Source organism: Cornus florida, unplaced genomic scaffold (genome assembly GCF_030987335.1).
Source record: "Cornus florida cultivar Cherokee Brave unplaced genomic scaffold, ASM3098733v1 CherokeeBrave_3.0.0_Hap2_Chr09, whole genome shotgun sequence".
NCBI lineage: Eukaryota > Viridiplantae > Streptophyta > Magnoliopsida > Cornales > Cornaceae > Cornus > Cornus florida.
Window position 1 is genome coordinate 13,060,090 of NW_026775579.1, and position 15,664 is coordinate 13,075,753.

Here is a 15,664-nt window from a genome sequence, read left to right on the forward strand (position 1 = left end):
AAGAGACTAGCGTTGACTAAACACATTCAAACCATATTGTTGGTTCTGGCATGCCCACAACAGATTAATTTAGAATCGGCTCTAGCCAGCTGATTTTAGCGTCAACAATAATTAACTTCAAGTAACTCAATTCATGGATGTCATCTTCATTTACAATATCTCATTTTTTACTTAAAACCTGTCTCACCTCAAGCTTGTGCCTTTTCCATTACTTTTGGGTTTTTCAGCAATTCTGACATTGCTCAGATTACAATTGAGGATGATGTCACAATCCCTCAAAAGCATTGAAATTGAGTTAGAATTAAGAGTAAAGAATACTGTAAAAGTAAATATTTGTGGAAGTTAATTCATTGATAGAATTAGTAGAAAGTAAATGTACTAACCATGAGAAGTGACTTGAGTCTTGTCATAGTTAAGGGGATGTTAAGGTTACCCTTTTCCTGAACTTTTAAAAGTACATCTATCTAGTCTTCGTAATTAGTTTCACCATCTCTAGCTTTATGTTCATCAACAATGTTGGTAAATATATCATCAATTTTTTGATGAATCTTCTCAGCTCTAGGCCTCAGCCCACTTATCAAACCAAGTATTTTAACTGAAGGAAAGAGATCAGCAACATTAAAACCTCCTACTACCTCCATAGTATCCTTGATAAGTGATAAGAATTCTTCTTTCCCATGGAATTTCTTACCAATGACCACCTTAGAAACAACGTTGTATGTCATAGAGAAAAGCTTTTCAGTGAGATTAATGAGAGATCCAGCTATATTATGGGTCAAAATAGATTTGACCAAATTTGAGGCCTCTTCTTCTCTAATGGGTCGGAATGATTGGCCACGCTTGGCACTTAAAAGCACCAGTATGCAAACTTTTCGAAGTTGTCTCCAGTGATCCCCATAAGGCGTGAAGGCAATGTCATTCCCAGATATGATATTCATAGCAAAAGCAAAAGGTCTGCTAGCAAAGATGATGTCATGTGTTTTCATCACCTCTTTGGCAAATTCTGCTGAAGTAATCACAACAATAGGAAGTTGTCCGAGTCATAGGTGCATCAAAGGTCCATATTTCATGGCCAAATCTCTTAGGCGGTGATGGGGTAGAGATCCGACAAATTGATGAATGTTACCTATTGAGGTTGGATTGGGACCAGGCTGGGTTGGGCCTGCCCAACTTACAGCCTCAACCTCAGTCACGGCAAGATCTTCTTGTTTCTCTCCCTTAGAAAGTTTCCAATCAAAGTGATACAATAAATTTGCAAGTGGAAGCTCAATATTAGCTTTCCCGAATGACAAGCCCTAATATATTATCCTTCTAGCACCAAATGGTGGATAATGAAAATGAATCCCATTATAATAAATTGAACTGTTCTGGAACAAACCTTTCTGGATCAGTCCACTTTTCAGGGTCTATACTAATTGTCCATACATTAACAAATACTTGGATTTTCGCTGGTATCTGATATCCATTAACAAGTATGAGCTTGGTTCAATTGGTTGATATATGGTCAAACTGAGTCTCTTTTGTAAAAATGATTAAATATACTATTGTAGAAAGAGAGAACATTAATTTTCTAAATGTGAGTTCTAAATTGCCTTGGATAAAAGGAGTTAAAATGGAGAGTAAATTGCAGTAATAATGAAGCTAAAAGGAGTTTGAAAGCATTATAGCTACTGGGAACTAAATCAACAAGCATTGAAATAGCAACATGAATTGGAAACTAATACTACTACTCGAATTGAAGCACAAAAGGAAATAACTAACAGAAAAAGTTAAATTTAACTAGAATAATTAACTAGAGAGAAGTTGAATTAAACTAAGAAATTAAATCTAAATGAACAACATGATTTAGAAGGAATTCTATTGATGCGATTGTTTCCGAGGGTGCTGAACCTTTTACAAAACAAAAAGATTGATACTACAACTATTTATAGAAACTAGCTTAAAGGGTCATAAAACAAACTACTTCCTAAATTTAAGCTATTGGAATACATTTAAATTTCCAAAATTACTCCAAGTGTAAGCTTTCTTCTCCACAAATTCAGTATAATTGGTTCCTTTGTTGATATTTTCCTTCTTTTATCTCTGACAACTTATGAACGATGGAGATAATTATATCTAAATCCTTGGTGAAGTTAATTATGTACAAGATAATCTTGGTAATGAAGATAAAACCTTTATCTCCTTAACATCTATCATTCGACAATATTATCTTGTCTATGCATCTCCACCAAACCAAATACTTGTGTAGCTTGTTCATCTCTCATATAGTGGCTGCCACGTACTCACCAAAATAGTCTTCACGTGATTTGCAAAAATGGGTGTCAACATATATTTTTGGCTTTATCAATCACGAATTTAACCGTTGAAAACGAAATGATTCTGAGATCAAAGAACTTATTACAGTTTCTAATTCCTACCATTGTGAAATCTCTATGTTAATATGTCAAGCATATTCCATTATTTACAGTTGTGGATCTCACTCATATAGTCATATCTTTGGCATTTCACATTGTAGAAGTAAGATTAATTATAGAACACCCCCCCCCCCCCCCCCCCCCCAACAAAATAAAAAAAAAAAACACAGAAGTATCTTTGTTTTGACATATTATCTATATAATTGAAATAAAAATTTTATTAAAGATTTATTCTTGGTCATTTATTTCTTTATTTATTTTTATTATTATTATTTTTTTTATCTCTCTAAATTTTGTTTCTCAAATTCCTTCAATGAAAAAATAAAGAAAAACACGAATTGTGACCTCAATGAAAGAAAACACAGACACACACACACACACAAATTCCTTCACAAGTTGCTCATTTGTGACATGGAGGTCACAATTCACTTTGGGAGGTAGAAGAAATACCGCGAAGTTACAATGCCCTTGGCCACTAGGCTAGCCCTTTTTCTAATATGGAAACTTTTTGTATTTTGAAACTCTTTCATAAAACAAGTTAGTGTTCCTAAGTTATATTCAACGATCCCTAAATATAAAAAACCAAGTGTATCTTTGTTGAAACAACATTTATTAATTTGTTGAGATCAATTGTGGACATTTGATAGAATATTTAGAAGGATAGGACATTTATTGATTTTTTATATTTCTAGAGTGCAATTGTAATAAGATAGTGGTAATTTTTGTAATAATCTTAATACAGAGCATAAATTAATCCGTACTCTTTTATCCAAAACCTTTGGCAAATCTCATAATTTCTGTTAGAGAATCATTTGGTCATTGCGAAATGTGAGAATTGTACACATGGGCAACACTGCAATGTATCAAATTCAAAAGAAGATATATAATGAGGTTATTCACTAACAAAAGTCACGAGATAAAGAAGAGAAGAAAATTTATAATGAGGTCATCCACTTGACGAAAGTCACGTCCTCTCTTTTTTATGGTAGGATAATATTTTTTTGAGCCAAAAGCCACAAGCGCTCTTATTTTACCTTTCAACATTATGTTATACGTACATAATATAATAAAAGATTAAATTATCAAAATATATAAACTAATTAACATTATGGGCTCACACTGAAACTGGAAATTGAATATTAACCATCCACTGCTTTCTACGACTAAATATTCAGTGTGGCCGGTGCTAGTGCACCGAATATTTACTCGCTCTTAATCTCTCATTCATCAGTTGAAGGATGATAAGCGGTAGGTATCACACACAGATCTGTTTTCCTAACTACTACACCAAAGATCTCAGTCATGTCTAGATCATCTGGCTTCTCTCCCTCAAGAAGTTTCCAGTCAAAGTGAAATAATAAATTTGCAAGTGGAAGCTCAACATTAGCTAAACCGAATGACATGCCAGGACATATTCTCCTCCCAGCACCAAATGGTAGATATTGAAAATGAGTCCCCTTGTAATCAATTGAACTGTCAAGGAATCTCTCTGGAACAAAGTTCTCTGGATCACTCCAATTTTTGGGATCTATATTAATTGCAAATACACTGACAAAGACATGGGTTTTCGTAGGTATCTCATATCCATTGATTTCACATCTCTCGCTGCTCTCTCTTGGAATTAATAAAGGGAGAGGAGGGTGTAATCTCAGAGCTTCTTTAATAACTAACTTTAAGTAACTCAATTTATGGAGGTCATCTTCATTAAGAATATTTCTCTTTTTACATAAAATCTGTCTCACCTTAGCTTATGCCTTTTTCACCACTCTTGGGTTTTTCAGCATTTCTGCAATTATCCAGCCTAGAGTATTAGATGATGTCTCGATCCCGCCAATGAACATGTCCTGAAAGAGCATTACATATTGAATTTTAGTATGAAGTAATTTGTGGAACTCAGTGCATTGATATTGATAGAAGCATAAAGTAAATGTACTAACCAAGATGACTGACTTAACGGTTGTCATAGTTAAAGGGATCTCAAGATTACTCTCCTTCTGAAGTCTTAGAAGAATATCAACCAGGTCTTCATGATCAGCTTCACCATCACCGGCCTGTGCTGCCACCTTCCTAGCTTTATGTTCATCAATGATATTGGTCAACGTCCTATCAAATTTCTGATGAATCTTCTCAATTCAAGTCCTCAGTCCAGTGATTAAAGCAAGCATTTTAAATGAAGGATAGAGATCAGCAATATTGAGACCTCCTCCTAACTCTACAGTTTCCTTGACAAGTGATATGAATTCTTTTTGCCCATGGAATTTCTTACCAATGGCAGCCTTTGCAGTGATGCTGTATGTCATCGAGAAAAACTTTTTAGTTAGATTGATGAGAGATCCTGTATGCGTCGAAATAGATTTGATCAAATTCGAAATCTCTTCTTCCCTGATGGGTCGAAATGATTGGACACGCTTGACACTTAAAAGCTCTAGTATGCAAATGTGACAGCCGAAGGTTTTCAACCCAGTGTGTCAGTGATGAACCGAAAAATGATCCGATAACGGATCCGAAATGCGGAAGCTAAAACTAAAATGAAAGGTCAATTAGTACCCTATAGCACCAATGACAACCAAAAGAACAAGATCTAGTTCAAACTAGACCTAGTACACCAAAAATGGCTTGAACGATGTAAACGAAGTCTTTATACAAACAACAAATGGAGCGAACATGCCTGAGCAACAGACCAACCAAAGCTCACGTGACAGCTCCATCTCGATCGACCGAAATGGAGTTTCGGTATGCCGAAATGGGCCAGAAAGAAGAAGGAAAAGAACCTTCACTTCGGTTGACCGAAATAACCAACCGGTCGACCGAAATAAGCCTCTACAGTGAAAAGGCTACTCGAAATGGAGTTTTTACTGTTCAATTGAAGTTCGAGGAGGTTCGGTCGGCCGAAACAACCCACTAGTTGACCGAAATAGATTGAAATACTGAGAATGAACCTGCTATGCACAATTTCTAAAAATGAACCTTAAGTCTCATTTGAATCCCCCATTTCATGATTAAACTTCATTAAATGCTACCTTATGATGATGTGAGCATACACGCAAATGTAAAATGACATTTTAATAATGCTACAATGGCCAATGGCCTGATTACAGTTCATTTACAACATTTGACATGTTAAACCTTTAAGTTAGAAAGATTACATTTCATAAGTAAAACCAAACATGCCAACACTCGCATGTGAACAAGAAAGCTTCTAAAGAAACTTCAACTCTGCAATTCACCCAAAGCAAGTGCAAAACTCTAATCTTGTGTCCTGTACCTGAAATATGCCCCAGTATCGTAGGGGTGAGTAACATAAAGCTACTCGTAGAAAATGAGCATGCATAGACCTACGTTTTACAATTTCATCACCTTAAGGTGAAACATGTTAAAGGGGCTCATGTCACCTAACGTCTATGTCGAGATGAGACTTTGGTAATATCCTAAGCTACCCTAGATCATTTCTAGCATAAAACACATCCTTTATGCAAATTCAACAACACAAGAGCATGCTACACATAACAACAAAATATAACATACTTACACAAAGCAACTAGATAGAAACATGCTTACACAAATCAACTAGATATAGATTCTCAAAATATACAACTTGAAATCTAAATGCTAAATCAACTAAATATAGCAATCTAGTATAATTAGAATATCTAATACCACACATCAAGACATAGATTCTCTAAGTTATCAACTAGAAATCTAAAAGTGTGAAATCAACTAAATATAACAATTTAGTATAGATGTACTTAACAACATCAAATCGCCGATTACCAAAACCACAAGTCACAATATAAACATGATTGCAAACTTGGAATTGAATGCGAAAACAAATAGTGGAAGACTTGGACATCAAAGCTCGGATTTCCGCCGAGACAAGGCAAATTTGGAGCTACTAACCCCCAGGCAGCCTACCCAACGCGCGAACTTCTTAGGGCTAATTTTGAGCTACTAATCCCCAGGCAGCCTACCCAACGCTCAAACTTTTGACTTAGAGGACTCACGTCCTCGTACTAGAGCCAAACTCTAGCCATCTGACAAAACAATGTCCCAAGTGATTCCAAAATAAGCCAAATAAGTTCACAACTTATACATGATTTATATAATGCACGAAGTCACCTTCCATGCACAAGTAGATTGTAACCACACAATACATGCTTTAAATCCACAACTACTATAGGATGACAATGTCGAATCTTCAGAGTGCGATTCGTTACGCGCTATAACAATATAACCCAATATTGAAAACATAAACTCATAAATTCATTATAAGTCAAAAGTCATGCTTTAAACATATTATCAATGTCAAATACATGAGTTAATCAATAATACAATATAAACGAAATTTAATCAATAAACTAATTAAATTCCCTAGGTTTCAAATCTCAATCTAATGGCCTCCAATTAATACATGATAAACAATATATCATAGTCATTACATACACCACATCAAAACTCGATTAAGCCATAGGAACAATAAAAGTGAAATTTAATTAAATCATGATAATCAAATCCCTAACTTCTAAAACAACATCAAATGGTTCCAAATTAACATATGCTAGAACATAAGTCATAGTTATCACAAATATCAAGTTAAACACTTAATTAGGCCAATGAAACCCTTAATTAGATTTAAATTAATCATCATTTTAATTAAAATCTCTAGATTTTCATACTTGTCCAAATGGTCTCAAATTAAAGTATGTTAAACAACATGCCAAGCCATAATTTAAAAGCATATCACAAGTCAATTTCATGCAAGGTACAGCCATAGGATTTAATCTTTTACAAAAGATAAATATTAAATAAAATATGCAATTTTTATTCAATCAATACCAATTTAATATATGTTAACAAACATGTTAAAACATGATTTTCTAGCATGCCACAATTCAAATCAAAGTTATATATCATCATGAATTTTAAATCTTATACAAAGAAATAAAAATTACAAACTTTCTAAATTTGATACAAGGCATACATATAAGTTGTATAATCATGAGAAACACTCAATACAACGCATAAAATCCTAAAACATTTCCTACCTCAATTTGAGATGAAAATCTCAAAAGCCATCAAAATGGAACGGCTCCGAATCCGACGAAACTACCAAGTTTTGTCGGGGACAACGCCGTGAACATAACCCCCATGAAAGCCCCATCAAAATCACAACTTGACCTCAAAACCAAACTCAAAATTTGGCTAGAAATGGGTTCTAATAAGGATGAAAGAAGCGCGTAGTCAACACGAACACAAAACTCAAAGGCCCTACTATGTTCTAACAAAGGAATGAAGCTCAAAAGAGGAGAGAGGTGGCAGCCTCCCTTGGGCTGCCATGGAAGCTTCAGGTCGTGCAAGAGAGTTGGGAAGATAAAAAAGTAAAATATGTCACCCCCCTTTTATAGAAATCTCAAAAAGTGCCCCGAACAGGCCCCACCTGGTCCAAAAAAGTAAAATTTAAGCAGGCGTGCTCAAATGGCAAAACTCCATAAATGAAAAAGATTCAAAATGAGAAAATCTGAATAACAGAAGAAACGGCGTCAAAAACTGAGTCATGAGCAGAAAGTTATGCGTAAAACAAGTTTAGCGCAAATTGGGGCCAAAAACCCTGAAACTGGAAAACATCGACCAGGAGGAAATTCTAAGAGTACACAACTTAACGAAATATGAAAACAAATCCTGTATGAGGATCCAAGCTCAAAACAAGACATTTTGCAATAACTTTCATTAATTGCACAATGGCCCCTCCAAAAAGTGAAAACTGCACTTATGGCCCAGAATGAAAATATCTTCCAAAAATATTTTCTTAAAAACCCCTGAAATAAAATATCTTTAAAAGATATTTACGAAAAGCATCCCAAGAAAAGAAAAAGATTCCAAAAAACTTTGCATCCATGCCCCTACGGACACCGGGAGCAACCAGAGTACTTTCTTGCAAAAGTAAAGATACGTATTTCATGGAAACCACTCAAGATGAAGATACGTGAAGTCAAAAACCAACTCCGAACATAAGAAATGTGGTTATGCAAACACAGTCACAAACGGGGAAAAGACAAAACAGGGAAAAAGACGAAATAGGGAAAAGGACAAAAAGGTGAATAGTGTCGAAAAACGAAAAATGTGGAAATGACTCAGTCCTCAAAGGAAGTTGTCAATCCACACGAACGAGTCTCGGAAATCATTCCAGAGTACCCGAGACGACACTAATCAACGAGAAACCAAGCTCAGAAAGGAAAGACAACGGAAAAAAAATAAAAAATATCCGTAAAAATCTGAGAAGAAGGAAAGGAAGGAAAAAGACCGGGTCATTACAACCTTCCCACCTTAAAGGGATTTCATCCCCGAAATCCAGCCCCAACCTACAAAAGGCGAAACCAGGATAACTACAGAATACATCTCCGAGTACCCCACACAACACGCCACACCAGCGACCTCCAAGCTGAAAGGAACACACAAACCAGTGTCATCCACACCCACATGCTCATGACAAGACAACATCTTAAAGGAAAAGTGACCACATGGCCACACGACAAGTCTGAACTCTGATAAGCGCCGAATATTACATATTCAAGCGCCCTTATTTGCATTAGTTAAGTCCATTAGTTGTTTATTTTATTTAGATTGCCTTCATTTGCATGTTCACATTTATTTTCAGGTTCATTGGCCAAAAAGGAGCAAGAATGAGTTTTTGTTGAAGCCTTAAATGTCATGGTGCTCATTAAGGAAGTTCTGGCAGCAGTGGGAAGTGAGTTTGATCGCCATTTTTGACCTAGCAAACTCGAGAACTGGACTTTGATCAAAACATATAACATGAAGAGCTATGAATCAGCTTTCCAAAGACATAAAGTTTGCTTCGTTTGGAGTTCAGAGCAAAGAGTTATGCTATTTTCACCAAAGGTGCGCAGAACAGCCTGGCAGCAATGGATTTCGACCTTGCTCCTCATTTTTGACCCTCCAACCTTCAGAACTGGACTTTCATTATAACATGGTTTATGTAGAGCTTTGAATTAGCTTTCCAAATCTTCAAACGGTTCGTCATTTGGAGTTCGGAACGGGAAGTTATGGTCATTTTGCCAAAGTGGCTCAAGCTGGAAAGTAGCTTCGAGCGCTCGAAGAGCCACCTTCGAGCGCTCGAAAATTGGGCAGAATGCCCTCCGGAAGTCCTCATTTTCAGCCCACTTGTGCCTTGTCACCCTCATCTCTTATTTCCTCTTTTTGGAGTTGGTAGAAGATGTGTGGAGGGCCTTGTTTTGAGGGGTTTTGGTTGGTTTTCTTGCCTACAAAAGCTAAAGGAGCATTTCATTATCAAATATCTTGGAAGGGCAGAATTTCTAGAGAGAGGGAGGAGAGCAAGAGAAGGTTTTCTTGAAGCCACAAGAAGGGAGCTCGAAAATGGAGGGAAAAGGCATGGTTTTTCCTTCATCTAAAGCTTCTATGGGTAACTAACTCACCCTCTAGGGAGGTGATGAAGTCCCTCCCTTGTAAGCATGATCTAGTTTAGCTTTATTTTGGGGATTACAATGTATATGCTATGGTCTTTTCATAACCAAGAGCACTTCATTTGTTGTAATGAATGTTAATATTGCTATGAATGATTTATTTGAGTTGTTTATCTTGTTTTAGATGACCTCTTACATTGATCATGTTGCTTGAGTTTTCATGGTGAGAATGGAAACTAGGTTATGGAATGGTTTAATGACATGTTGATAGGTGACTTTGATAGATCATTGCTTAGGGAAGCCCTTTGATGGTGTATGCTTAATCCCTACCTTCATGTGCTTCATCATTGTGTCAAGGGCTTGATAGTCTTTCATTTAAGTATATGTGTTTAAGCTACACTCTAGTTTAGGTAGTCTAAACATATTCACCTTTGATGGATTATTCTTGTTTGTGATTCAATGTACTTCTTGTTAATTATATGGCAACCATGAGTTGCTATATAATTCTTGGCCATTATATATTGTTTTTCCCCAATTTAGCTCTAATCTAGCATGTGTATAGGGATGGAGACGGATTCACTCCCCTAGTTGTCTTTAATCGAATTTCATCTCATTTAAATTCTTGCAAGTTTTTAGTTCATGCATCTTAATTTCATAACTTAAGTGACAACCAACAAATCCTCTATGAACACTCCATATCACTCTAAAATGATTCTAGATACTTAGGTTGCCGTAGATTAGCGCAGTCCCAGTGGTTCGACTTACCCGACCAATAGCCCTATTTTACAATGATTCGTGCTATTGCGAAGGTTGATGTTAATTGACCAACCGATCAATTTTTGGCGCCATTGCCGGGGACTTGCAAACGGTTTAGCAACCAAAGTTCTAGGGTTAATTTTAGTTTGATTGTTAATATTGTGAATTGTGCATATTTCTTGTGTGGTTTTGACCATCTTTATGTTTTAAGTGATCTTGTGAGATTCTAGGAATTCGGGGCTCACTGAGGAAATGCTAGCAAATTTGTAAGTCTAGAGGACTCCAGGTAAGTCTCTTGACCTCCTAGTTTCAAACTTGTTAATATTTTGCATGTGTTTAATCTAGAGATTTTTAGCTTGTGAAGCCCTTGTCGAGGCTATTTCTGTTTTTCTGTTTTATAAAGCATCGGTCCTTGTCGAGGCCAATTTTTATATGTCTTGTGATAATTGAGGAGAAAGGGAACATCGTATGTGAAGTTGATGATAAAAATTTTTGTTATGATGATTGTGTTGTGAGTGTTGATGTTTGGCCGTAGATCGCTTTCCTTCCCAACTCTTGACTCGCCAGTTGACATAAATTCACTTGAAAGAACTCTTAGACGGAACCTTAGGGAATCTTCTAGCATAAGAGAACTTGAAACTGAATTTAACACAATGGCTGAAAATGTAGGAAATGTCGGAAATGAGGGAATTAATGGTGATAGGGCTGGAATTCCAAATGTAGAGCCAATGACCCTCAGAGACCATTTCATCCCTACCACCTATGCTTCACCTTCATGCATAGTGATGCCAAACATTGATGCAGCTCAATATGAGATCAAATCTAGTACCATTCAAATGCTTCCATCTTTCCATGGCCTTGATAATGAAGATCCATATAAGCATCTTGATGAGTTCCTTGAGATTTGTTCAACCATCAGGTTGCGAGGTTTCCCTGAAAATGCCCTCCATTTGCATCTTTTTCCATTCTCCTTAAAAGATCGCGCAAAATATTGGTTGAGCTCCCTAGTGGCAAATTCCATCAATTCTTGGGCTCAATTGCAACAAGAATTTCTTAAGAAATATTATCCGGTGAGCAAAACCAACCAAATGAGGCGTTCCATTCTCAGCTTTTCTCAAATCGATGGAGAACAACTCCATGAGACTTGGGAAAGGTTGCAAGATCTTCTTAGGAAATGTCCGCATCATTTGATTCCAAAATGGCAATTGGTGCAAGCCTTCTATGATGGTTTAACTGAACCACATAGACTCATGGTTGACTCCTCTTGTGGAGGGATGTTCATGTCCAAGAGTGCGGATGAGGCTTGGACTCTACTTGAGAATTTAAGTGAAAATTCACTTTAACATACTTCTCGTAGGGCTCCAACCTCAATCGCTGCAAAGAACACCAATCCTTGTCAACCAAAGACGATGAGGGAAGAATCCTCTCAAGTGGATGCCATAGCTCACAAATTCTATCAATTGATGGCACCACATCTTTCTACCTCTTTGTCTCAAAATTCGGCAAGTACGGTATGTGCATCATGTACTAGTCCATTCCATCTCTCAGAAGATTGCCCCACACCGGAGCAATTTCCCAATCTAAATCAAGAGCAAGCAAATGCCATGTTCTCAAGGCCTGGGAATAATCCATATTCCAATACTTATAATCCAGGTTGGAGAGATCATCCAAATTTTTCGTGGAGGCAACAAGCCCCACAAAATTCTCAATTTCAAAGCCAAGGGCATCAAAATCCTCCCTCCTCTCAATTTCAAAATAGGCAATTTCCAGCCTCTTCAAGCTACCGTCCTCCGTATAATCCAAATGTCTCTAATCAACCTCCGGTGTACCCAACTGATGAAATTGTGGCTGCAAACAAGCAAATGATGGAATCCTTAAACAAGCAAATTATGGATTCTAACAAGCAACTCTTGACATCTCTGCAGCCTACCCTTCAAATGGTTCACTCTCATACTCAGTCCATAGCTAAGCTCGAAAATCAAGTGGGCCAAATAGCTAACTCTGTGAACCAATTGCTTCAAAAGGACAAGGGTAAGCTTCCCGCTCAACCCTTTGAAAATCCTAGAGGAATGCATGCGATTGATGAAACCCCTCCATCGAGTGGGCCGAGTCATGAGCATGTTCAAGCAATCACCACCCTTAGGAGTGGTAGAGTGGTTGACAACAAGGTTGATGGAGACAAAAATGAAAAAGAACCTCCATTGAAAAATCCAAATCCAAGCTCTTCTCGTCCAAATACCATTTCTGGAAATCCCGCACATGTAAACCCAAATGTGGAAACTACTTATGAGCCAAAAGCTCCGTTTCCTCAACGTCTTCAAGAGTCGACACATATTGGGAACAAGAATTGTAAAATTCAAGACATGTGGGAAGTTTTCAAGCAAGTGAAGATCAACTTGCCCCTCTTGGATGCTATCAAGCAAATCCCTTCCTATGCAAAATTTCTCAAAGACTTGTGCACTCAAAAGCGCGCTTCTAAAAATCATTTGCCAAAGAAAGTAATGTTAACTGAAAATGTGAGTGCAATCATTCAACATAGTGCTCCTCCAAAGTATAAGGATCCTGGCGCCCCCACAATCTCTTGTGTCATTGGTGACAACAAAATCGAGAGGGCCCTCCTTGACTTAGGAGCTAGTGTGAATTTAATTCCATATTCAGTTTACTTGCAGCTTGGTTTGGGAGATCTAAAGCCGACTTCCGTGGTTTTGCAACTTGCCGATAGATCGGTCAAGCATCCACGAGGCATTCTTGTTATCATCAAAGTGGACAAATTCTACTTCCCGGTAGACTTTGTGGTTCTTGACACGGAACCGGTCCATGACCCAAAGAAGCATATCCCCGTGATCCTCGGTAGGCCATTCTTAGCTACGGCTAATGCATCAATTAATTGTCGGACCGGGGTGATGGACATTGCTTTTGGAAACATGCAAGTCAAACTCCACATCTTTCATGCAACTCAACATCCTTCCAATGAGGATGATTGTTTCCTTGTTGATGTCATTGATGACGTGGTTGAGGAATCTCTTCCCTTCGTTCTAAGCAAGGACCCCCTTGAAACTTGCATGTCTCATTTCGACTTCTCAAACTTTGATATTGACAAATCAATCCAAGAAGTTAATTCATTGCTCGACATTAATGCTATCATGGACACTCCTCCATGGAAAGTTCCAAAAGAACCACTTCCTCAACTCTCTTCTTCTCCTCCGGTCCCTTCTTTGGAGTCTCCACCGCAACTTGAGCTTAAGCCGCTCCCGGCCCATCTCAAGTATGTATTCCTTGGTTCGAATCAAACTCTCCCGGTCATCATTGCATCGGACCTTCTAAAGGACCAAGAAACCAACCTTTTAGCAGTGCTACAAGAGCACAAAAAAGCTATTGGTTGGGCAGTGGCTGACTTGAAAGGAATTGACCCCTCTATTTGTATGCACCGCATTCATATGGAGGATGACGCAAAGCCTACTAGAGAGGCTCAGCGCCGGTTAAATCCTAACATGAAGGAAGTGGTAATGAAGGAAGTGATAAAATTGCTAGATGCGGGAATCATCTACCCCATCTCTGATAGCAAGTGGGTAAGCCCCACACAAGTTGTCCCCAAGAAATCCGGTCTCACCGTTGTTGAAAATTCAGCGGGTGAGCTCGTGCCGCAACGAACCACCACCGGGTGGCGTGTGTGCATTGACTACCGGAAGCTCAATTCGTCAACTAGGAAAGATCATTTCCCACTCCCATTTATTGATCAAATCCTAGAAAGGCTAGCCGGCCAAAGCTACTATTGTTTTCTTGACGGTTATTCCGGCTATAACCAAGTGGCAATCGCCCCTCAAGATCAAGAAAAAATAACATTCACGTGTCCCTTTGGAACCTTTGCATACCGACGCATGCCTTTTGGGCTATGCAACGCTCCGGCAACGTTTCAAAGGTGTATGATGTCCATATTTTCCGATATGGTTGAAAAATTCTTGGAAGTTTTCATGGACGATTTTTCCGTCTTTGGCTCCTCCTTTGATTCTTGTCTCAAAAATTTATCTCTTGTGCTCCAAAGATGCAAAGAGACAAATCTAATCTTAAGCTGGGAGAAAAGCCACTTCATGGTCCAAGAAGGCATTGTGTTGGGACATGTCATCTCTCAACAAGGAATCGAGGTAGACAAGGCAAAAGTTGAATTAATCTCTAATCTTCCTCCTCCGAATTCCGTCCGTCAAATCCGTTCTTTTCTTGGCCATGCCGGATTCTATCGTCGCTTCATCAAAGATTTTAGCAAAATCTCGCGACCCTTGTGTAATCTCTTAGCCAAGGATGTTCCATTCAAATTTGATGAGGCATGCATGGAAGCTTTCATTAAACTTCGCACTCTCCTCTCATCTGCCCCAATAATGAAACCACCTAATTGGTCTCTTCCTTTTGAGATCATGTGTGATGCATCCGATTATGCATTAGGTGCAGTTTTGGGCCAACGTGTGGACAAGCTCCCATACGTCATTTATTATGCTAGTCGAACTCTTTCTGATGCTCAATTAAATTACACCACTACTGAAAAAGAGCTGCTAGCCGTAGTCTTTGCCTTGGAAAAATTCCGCTCCTATCTTCTAGGTTCCAAGGTTGTAGTTTTCTCGGATCATGCCGCTCTTCGGCACCTGTTAGCAAAGAAAGAGACCAAACCCCGTTTGATTCGATGGATACTCTTGCTTCAAGAGTTCGACATTGAAATCCGAGACAAAAAAGGGGCAGACAATGTTGTCGCTGATCATCTCTCTCGCTTACTCATTGAAAAATCTTCAGATTTCGCTGCCGTCCGTGATTCCTTTCCGGATGAGCAACTCTTCCAGACTTCTCATACAAATCTTCCATGGTTTGCAGATATTGTCAACTTCCTCGCGGTCGGTAAAATCCCAACTCATTGGTCCAAACAAGAGAAGGACCGGTTCTTCTCCCAAGTCAAGCATTTCTTTTGGGAAGATCCGGAACTATTCAAATATTGCCCAGACCAAATTATCCGGCGATGCATTCCTGAAACTGAGACCACAAGCATCCTCAATTTCTGCCATACTCTTGCTTGTG